Source organism: Rutidosis leptorrhynchoides, chromosome 1, assembly GCF_046630445.1.
Source record: "Rutidosis leptorrhynchoides isolate AG116_Rl617_1_P2 chromosome 1, CSIRO_AGI_Rlap_v1, whole genome shotgun sequence".
Classification (NCBI taxonomy): Eukaryota; Viridiplantae; Streptophyta; class Magnoliopsida; order Asterales; family Asteraceae; genus Rutidosis; species Rutidosis leptorrhynchoides.
The window spans coordinates 38,360,027-38,370,500 of NC_092333.1; the positions used below are offsets into that span (position 1 = coordinate 38,360,027).

The window sequence follows — 10,474 nt, forward strand, 5'->3', positions numbered from 1 at the left end:
AGGAACTCATCTAAACACTTTAATTTCACTTTTATATCAGTTATGTTTACAGAAATGAACAAACAATCTGCTGTCCCAAAACAATCAAACCGAAAACATATAGAATCGAGCATTTCTACGCATACTTTCAACAATACAATAACATATAAACATCATACTATCAATATAACATGTAAAATCAGTAAAATAAAAGAAAAATCAAAAATCTTGGGTTAAGTTTTATACCCTAATCGAGAAAAGATTAATGTAGACGCGTAGAGGAGAACGTGTAGAATCCGATAATGCAAATGATTAGATGATCCAAGCAATATTAGATGAAGATGATGATGGTTTAAGGTGGTGGTGGCGACGGCCATGAATGGGAGAAAAGAGGAGGAAGGAAAACCTTGAGAGAAAACTAGTAACTAGGTTTTTGAGAAATGAATGAGAAAAATGCAAAAATGAAATCAAGTGTGCCAACACTCCCTCCCCATGGAGTGTTCGGCCGAAAATAGTAGGGTGGGCCCCATTAGTAGGACACTTTGTTATTAATTATTAATATTAATGTTTTAATATGGCATGTTAATGTTAATGTTATGGTCTTGTAGTTATAAGGGCTTTAGTTCCTAAGCTTAACCTAGATGATACTTTTGAGCAAAAAATTGAAATTGCTAAGGCTGTTGAGGATGAACTTGAAAAGGTAATGTAATATTTGTTATAGAATTAAGAGTTATGTTGTTCTTTTAATATATTGATTTTCGTTATGACATGTTTTTGGTTGATCTTTCTTGTGGCTATGTTTGCATACGGATTTGAGATTGTTCAGACACTGATCGTTGATATAGAACCAGATGAGCATGTTAAGAGAGCAATGAATGAGATTAATGTAGGTAAATTGTTGACCATAATTATATGCTTCATCATTTATTTAAACTTAATCTTCTTTTGCTTAGAAGGCATAGACTGCAGTCTGCTTTATATAAAACTGGGACTCCTAATTGTATCTTTCATTACTTATGTGTCAGAGGTGGTAATTCTAAACCACTATACGAAATGGATCAAGTTCGATAATAAACTACGTACGGAGTATAACACTTCAAAGTGGTAAAATGCGTCAAAAGTCAGATTTTTATTTTTGTAAACAAATGCTTTTAGTGTTCTTTTAGGTCAAAATATAATATTATATATTTTGTTATTACAATATTTCGGTTAATACAATATTTTTTCTCGCATATAACACACGATCTACAATATACAAAATGAAAAAAAAAAACAAAAAAAAAATTGGAGAGCTAACAGTGGCGGTTGCCCAAACACGCCCATCTTAACCCACACTAAAATATGTATTTTGACTGGAAGGCTGTAACCCATTTATAACCTTACTCCAACTGGCCTATTTTGCTACCCACTCTACACATCTGTAATGGGCCTGACTGGACATATAAAATTGTCCAAAACAATTGAACCCCGATTTACTGGTTAATTGAGATCATATATATTTATGCAGCTGCAAGGTTAAGGATGGCGGCTACTGAAAAAGCCGAAGCTGGGAAAATTCTCCAAATCAAGAGAGCTGAGGGTGAAGCAGAGTCCAAATACTTGTCGGGTTTCGGTATTGCCCGCCAACGTCAAGCCATTGTAGACGGTTTGAGAGACAGTGTGTTGGGATTCTCTATCAATGTTCCTGGTACAACTGCAAAAGATGTTAAGGTTATGGTTTTGGTAACTCAGTATTTTGACACCATGAAAGGAAATCGATGCGTCTTCTAAATCGTCAGTTGTGTTTATTCCTCATGGACCTGGTACAGTTCGTGATGTAGCCACCCAGATACGCGATGGGCTTCTTTAGGGTTCTGCTGCTAATTGATTTGTGACTTTGGTTATATGTTTGGATTGAAATGAGTATATTGTTTTGTGTTTTACGTTGATTTGCCTATAGGTAATGTTTATTTTGTTTTGGTATATTTGATTATCACTGATAAGGCTAAAAAGGAATATATATTTCATAGCAATATCCCTCCTAAATAATAGGTTTTCATATGTAATTGTATTATATTTTCATTGTAATTGTTTAAATAAATAAGTGCGAAGACAAAAGGCGAAAACGAAGATTTGAAGACACAAACGTCCAAAAAACTCAAATGTACAAGATACAATTCAAAAGGTTCAATTTATTGATGAGAAACATCTAAAAATGACAAGAGTATAAGTTACAAAACGCAAAGTACACGATATAAAATAGTACGCAAGGACGTTCGAAAATCCGGAACTGGGACATGAGTCAACTATCAACGCCCGATGCAATGGACCAAAAATTACTAGTCTACTATGCACAAGAATATAATATAATATATAAATAATTATATTAATTATTTATATTTTATATTTATATATAAATTATGTCGACAAGCAAGGTTCTAAAATTGTGTGAGCTGGATTTTCAAACTCCGCAACTCGCGGAGTTTGCAGGCTTAAAATGCCGCAACTCGCGGAGCTCCAAAAATCAGAAATGCCTATAAAAGGCCATGCATTCTGCCGAGTTTAAAAACATAAAATAATAATAATAATACTCTGTAATAAATAATAAATAAATATATATATATAGTATATATATATAGTATAGGGTAGTTTTATATTAGTTAGTTTGGGTTATGTAACGGTTATTTTACGGGTTTTGAAGTCGAAATTCTGTCCGTGTAACACTATGCGATAAATACACAATGTAAGTTATGTTCTCTTTTTTAAATTAATGTCTCGTAGCTAAGTTATTATTATGCTTATTTAAAACGAAGTAATCATGATATTGGGCTTAAAATATTAAGATTGGGTAATTGGGCTTTGTACCATAATTAGGGTTTGGACAAAAGAATGACACTTGTGGAAATTAGACTATGGGCTATTAATGGGCTTTATATTTGTTTAACTAAATGATAGTTTGTTAATTTTAATATAAAGATTTACAATTGAACGTCCCTATAAATAACCATATACACTCGATCGGACACGATGGGCGGGGAATTTATATGTACGAATAATAGTTCATTTAACCAGACGCGGGAATGGATTAATAGTCACTAGAATTATTAAAATAGGGGTGAAATTATGTACAAGGACACTTGGCATAATTGATAACAAAGTATTAAAACCTTGGGTTACACACAGTCGATATCCTGGTGTAATTATTAAACAAAGTATTAAAACCTTGTTACAGTTTAAGTCCCCAATTAGTTGGAATATTTAACTTCGGGTATAAGGATAATTTGACGAGGATACTCGCACTTTATATTTATGACTGATGGACTGTTATGGACAAAACCAGACGGATATATTAAATAATCCAGGACAAAGGACAATTAACCCATGGGCATAAAACTAAAATCAACACGTCAAACATCATGATTACGGAAGTTTAAATAAGCATAATTCCTTTATTTTCATATTTAATTGCACTTTTAATTATCACATTTTTATTTATTGTCATAGTATTTAATTGCACTTTTAATTATCGCACTTTTTAATTATCGCAATTTTATTTCATCGCACTTTTATTTATCGCAATTTCATTATCATTATCTACTTTACGTTTTAAATTAAGTCTTTTATATTTTTAATATTTTACATTAAGTTTTAACTGCGACTAAAGTTTTAAAATCGACAAACCGGTCATTAAACGGTAAAAACCCCCCTTTTTAATAATAATATTACTTATATATATTTGTATTTTTATAAATTAAAACTAATATAGCGTTAAACTTTGTTTAAAGATTTTTCCTTGTGGAACGAACCGGACTTACTAAAAACTATACTACTCTACGATTAGGTACACTGCCTATAGTGTTGTAGCAAGGTTTAGGTATATCCCATCTGTAAATAAATAATTAAAACTTGTGTAATTTGTAACGTATTTCGTAGTAAAAATAATAACTATTTCGTACCCCTTCGCTTTAACATCAAGTTTTTGGCGTCGCTGCCGGGGAATCGGCGAAACGCTATATTTTTAATTTATTTTTGTATAAATATATTTATATATATTTTTAGAAAAACAATATAAAATTAAAAAAAAATGTTTTGCAAACTCCGCGACTCGCGGAGAATTGCTGGTACGTGGAACCGCAACTCGCGGAGCCGCCCTGACCAGCCTGGCCAGAAACCCTATTTCGCATTAATTACGGAATATTATTAATTATTATTATTTATAAACCCTATTTAATTTATTATTATTAATATTTAGTTTTAGTTTTTAAATTAATTTGTATTTTGTATTTTAATTAGTTTTATTATAAATAAAAATTAATACTTTTATAAAATAATAAAGATAAAAATAATATTTTTACAAAAATTGTACTTTTTACAACTTTAAGTTTATTTTTATTTTTTTGTTTATTTTTATTTGTTTTTAGCATAATATTTGTATTTTTATTGTTCGTAGCTAGTTTTAAATTTAGTATTTTGCCGTAGCTTATTTTTATTTCTAGATTTTTAGGCTTTGCCGTAAAAGCCCTTAAGTGCTTTTTCTTTAGATTAAAATTTAGGCGCTTTAGAATTTTGCGACGCAGTTTTTAGATTTTAGTGCCTAATTAAGCTATTGCCGTTTTGGATATAGAATTCCTTTAAGATTTAATACCTTTAGGCGCAACTTTTTAGATTTAATTTTTAGACTTTTAAGTTTCGACGTTTTTCTTTCTGATTTTTATTTTTCGACGTTTTTTCGACGCGCACTCTTTTTCTTTCTTATTTCTCGACACGCTAGTTTTTAGGACTTAGAAATTTTCTCTACTTCTTCTCTAATAATTCCAAACGAAAAATTATTTTAAGTGGTTAAATTGATAGACATCCAAATTTTCTGCTTCGTAGTAATAGTTGGATTTGTTAGTGGCTGAGTTGTGAGCTTCCGATTTAAAGGGTTCTGGGTCCCTGCTGCATCTATTGGCTATTCGAAACGTGGGCAAAAGCAGAAAAGTCTATTAATTTGATAACTTATATAATTTTTATTTTTTTATAACTAATAGGATAATTAAGTAAATGCACCACATTGTAGCTAAAATTTGGTAATAAGCGCATTATGGAAAATCTCGAGAATATTTTGGAAACTCTTTATGACATCCGAAATCAATTTAATCAATACTCTCAAACGGGTGTTGATGACAATTTGTTCAGTTAATCTTGGATCACGAATGACGAAACAATAACTGGTTGTGAAATCTGTGGAGATTATCATTCAACATGGGAATGTTATTATTACGTTCCTATGGAAAATTACGCACCCATGGAACCTGAATGGAATGATTATGAGGAATACAATTCTAATTGGGATTATTCCCAAGAACATATCCAAACTCAACAACCAGTAGACGAGGAAAATTGTGTGCCTGAAAATTCTTTAGATTATATGAAAATCAAACTAGAAGAACTTGATGCTCAAAATGAACAAATGAGAGTTTGTAAATCGGCAAGCTGAAACTCTATCAGATTACACACCTGTTGATCTGAGGAGTCGTGTGCAAGAAAATCTCATATCATCGAATTTTGATGAATTCGAGAGCTCCGAAATCACCAACTCTCCCGATGATACTTTTTATTCAGCTTTACCAATTTCACAACATATCGACACATTAGCCTCTACCGACGAAATCATCGACCAATCAATGAATGAAGAAGTAAGGGTGACAAATTGGTACTCTTGGAAAAATGATAACGTTGAAAATTTTACCCCCGAGACCAAAATAGTGGGACCGATAAGTACCGTTAATGAAGAAGAATCTACTTCGATCCCGATATTCACTATTCCACAACTTTCCAACCCAATATTCTCAATAGACGAGTCATCTACCAAAGATGAACTACGAGCTGTAATAGATAATGACACCTCGGATTTCACCCAATTGGGTAATAGAGGTGAAACCTTTAATCCCGAGAATAAAAGGAAGGAAATGTTAGGAATTGTCCACCCTATAATATATATGTCGGTGTATATCGATCCACTTGACCAAGAACCAGAAAAGAGACATATCCATTTACTAAAAGCTACACTTAAAAAAGAATTAAGTAGTGACGATCGGGTGGTTCTAAACTTTAAACCCATTTATATATTTTATATCACCCGAGATGTAAATAACTGGCTCACTATTTTAATTCGTGGAACTTATTCTACCAACTTCACATGTCGTCAGCTAAGTGTGGGGAAGTCTAACCCCACTTAACGTTAAATTAGGGGTTCGGGTTAGTGCATAACTCGTTAATAAAAATGCATGATGAGTTAGGGTAAAAGACGTATTTTCAAAACTTAGATAACAGTTCAGAAAAGCAACCGTTTTTGAAGAAAAACATGTGTGATAAAACAAGAAGGAATGAACGATGAGGCGCGCCATCTATCATTCGACGAGCTTTGTAATTACAAACTGGGTATTTTTAATCACTTTTCTACACTTATCACCCTCGTGAATTTATAATTATAGTCTGATTTCATGAAAATGAGGGCATTGCATGATCTCAAGTGTGGGGAAGGGTTATAAATTCTCTCGGGTTTGCACTTGGTTTATTTTCTAAATTTTATGAAAATTTTAAAAAAAAATTCAACTAAATGAATTCAAAATCATGTTTATACATATTTATGAATGATGAAAACTAGGTGTTAATACCGGAATTATCGTTACCTATGAAAGGACATAAATTGAGAAACAACTAAAACGCTTGAATTTATTTATTAAGATATAAAAAGACGCATGAAAAAAAGCCAAGTGTGGGGAGAATGTACCAAGTTTTTCAATTAAAAACTATCTATCACATGTTTCTGTAAAGTTTATTGCAGGTGCTTTTGTTTTGGACTAAATTGACTGTTTTACCTGAAATAATATAATAAGATAAAAGAAAAGATGGATCTACACGATGAATCAATTCCATCATTAAAAGGAAGTAAAGTCTTCCGAAAAAGACACGCGCTTCTTGATTTAGGTCAAGAAGTTGTCGTCCAGACCAGCTGTAGGTTGATGAAAAATCTAGAAAAGTCATCACTAAAATCAGCAGGAAATCTACGGACCTCAGCATCAAACAGGGTCGCCAAGTGGTCAGATTTATCCTAACCATGAGAAGGATTTATCTCGTACAATGGGGGGCACCGTGCAAATTAGCTTGATAAGACTAATGAATCAGATCCCCAGAAAGGATAATCTCCTTAAAGATCAAAAATCAGCTTTTAAGACTGATATTACTCAATCCTTGAGATTGACCTTAAAGATTGAGAATTACAAACTCATGGAATTCAATGATATCTAAACTCGAGCTTGAACGAGAAAATATTTTGATCAAAAATACAAACCGATTTGTTTTCTAAAAACCCATTTTCAATCCGTTCATTACCATTGAACGTAAAATCCTAGGAATTCACCTGGAATTCATTAGGTCACCTGAACCAAATCGGGTGTCAACCGTAAGAACGGTGGTTGCATAGCATGGTCGGAGACAGGACCTTGTGCCAGACCGAAAAAATTATAGGATGATCTTACTGTTTCTCCTACAAAGGATAGTACTAGCATCTGACATGATATAGACCATAATCAAATGCATGTCATTAGACATTGCCTTAACAGTTTCTTGTTCATCGCTTTCCTTTACAACCGGACGGTAGTTTGCCGAAAGGTAATATACAGGACAAGTAAACTGGACGTGTTGCTTTCCTAATACAAGGTTAGCAAGTGGGTGACACAAAACCATAAGTTTTGAGCTAAAATTTTCAAATCTGAAACCCACAAAACCCACAAAAATATTTTGCAACACCGGTGAAGGGTTATTCCGGAAAACTTATCTAGGGTAAAAGCTAGATTGAATTTTCAAAAGATCAAATATTTTTATAAAGATCCAATTTCCTTAAGGATCTACATTTTCATAGTCATGTGGGACTGTAAACCGCCTTTCAAATGTGCACTTTGCTTTGGAAATCGAAAGTAAATCGGCTATTTGATTGCAAGTGTCATTGACCTAAACCCGAGGCAACTGTGGATGGCACACCCACCTTTAACCATGGTTCTATCGTCACTATCATTGTTTATACCGCCGTATCAAAATCACTGATGTATAAAGTGTGAGAATAAAAAAGTGATTCGAGTGAAGTGTGATTTTATTTCAAGTTATGTATTGCTTGAGGACAAGTAACGTTTAAGTGTGGGGATATTTGATAAGGCTAAAAAGGAACATATATTTCATAGCAATATCCCTCCTAAATAATAGGTTTTCATATGTAATTGTATTATATTTTTATTGTAATTGTTTAAATAAATAAGTGAGAAGACAAAAGGCGAAAACGAAGATTTGAAGATACAAACGTCCAAAAAGCTCAAATGTACAAGATACAATTCAAAAGGTTCAATTTATTGATGAGAAATGTCTAAAAATGACAAGAGTACAAGTTACAAAACGCAAAGTACACGATATAAAATAGTACGCAAGGACGTTCGAAAATCCGGAACTGGGACATGAGTCAACTATCAACGTCCGATGCAATGGACCAAAAATTACAAGTCTACTATGCACAAGAATATAATATAATATATAAATAATTATATTAATTATTTATATTTTATATTTATATATAAATTATGTCGACAAGCAAGGTTCCAAAATTGTGTGAGCTGGATTTTCAAACTCCGTGACTCTCGGAGTTTGCAGGCTTAAAATGCCGCAACTCGCGGAGCTCCAAAAATCAGAAATGCCTATAAAAGGCCATGCATTCTGCCGAGTTTAAAAACATAAAATAATAATAATAATACTCTGTAATAAATAATAAATAAATATATATATATTATATATATATATATATATATATATATATATATATATATATATATATATATAGTATAGGGTAGTTTTATATTAGTTAGTTTGGGTTATGTAATGGTTATTTTACGGGTTTTGAAGTTGAAATTCTGTCCGTGTAACACTATGCGATAAATACTCAATGTAAGTTATGTTCTCCTTTTTAAATTAATGTCTCGCAGCTAAGTTATTATTATGCTTATTTAAAATGAAGTAATCATGATGTTGGGCTAAAAATATTAAGATTGGGTAATTGGGCTTTGTACCATAATTGGGGTTTGGACAAAAGAACGACACTTGTGGAAATTAGACTATGGGCTATTAATGGGCTTTATATTTGTTTAACTAAATGATAGTTTATTGATTTTAATATAAAGATTTATAATTGAACGTCCCTATAAATAACCATATACACTCGATCGGACACGATGGGAGGGGAATTTATATGTACGAATAATAGTTCATTTAACCAGACGCGGGAATGGATTAATAGTCACTAGAATTATTAAAACAGGGGTGAAATTATGTACAAGGACACTTGGCATAATTGATAACAAAGTATTAAAACCTTGGGTTACACACAGTCGATATCCTGGTGTAATTATTAAACAAAGTATTAAAACCTTGTTACAGTTTAAGTCCCCAATTAGTTGGAATATTTAACTTCGGGTATAAGGATAATTTGACGAGGATACTCGCACTTTATATTTATGACTGATGGACTGTTATGGACAAAAATCAGACGGATATATTAAATAATCCAGGATAAAGGGCAATTAACCCTTGGGCATAAAACTAAAATCAACACGTCAAACATCATGAATACGGAAGTTTAAATAAGCATAATTCCTTTATTTTCATATTTAATTGCACTTTTAATTATCACATTTTTATTTATTGTCATTGTATTTAATTGCACTTTTAATTATCACACTTTTTAATTATCGTACTTTTTAATTATCGTAATTTTATTTCATCGCACTTTTATTTATCGCAATTTCATTATCGTTATCTACTTTATGTTTTAAATTAAGTCTTTTATATTTTTAATATTTTACATTAGGTTTTAACTGCGACTAAAGTTTTAAAATCGACAAACCGGTCATTAAACGGTTAAAACCCCCTTTTTAATAATAATATTACTTATATATATTTGTATTTTTATAAATTAAAACTAATATAGCGTTGAGCTTTGTTTAAAGATTTTTCCCTGTAGAACGAACCGGACTTACTAAAAACTATACTACTCTACGATTAGGTACACTGCCTATAGTGTTGTAGCAAGGTTTAGGTATATCCCATCTATAAATAAATAATTAAAACTTGTGTAAATTGTAACGTATTTCGTAGTAAAAATAATAACTATTTCGTACCCCTTCGCTTTAACATCAATCACTCTATACCTTAAAAGAGAGTTATTATTAGGTAATAAATGTTTTCAAAACCTCCTTAATCACCGTTAAAACGGTTAAAAAATTACATTACAATACACCTTAATCCAACAATCATTAATCAATCACTAAAAATATTATAGGTAATAAATTAATTTTACATATAATCCATCTCTCAAATACCCTTATGAGTTCAATTGAATTAAAAAAAAACACGGGATACCTAATCCCTTTCATTTTCTCAATTTTTCATCCATCTGAGTTTTCCTGCAACAGTTCCCAACAATCGCTTACTC

General features: G+C 31.7%; 1 pseudogene; it reads left to right on the forward strand.

Moving 5' to 3' along the window:
• Positions 1-419: 419 nt before the first annotated feature.
• LOC139860070 (hypersensitive-induced response protein-like protein 1) lies at positions 420-1,828 on the forward strand (annotated as a pseudogene).
• Positions 1,829-10,474: the final 8,646 nt, after the last annotated feature.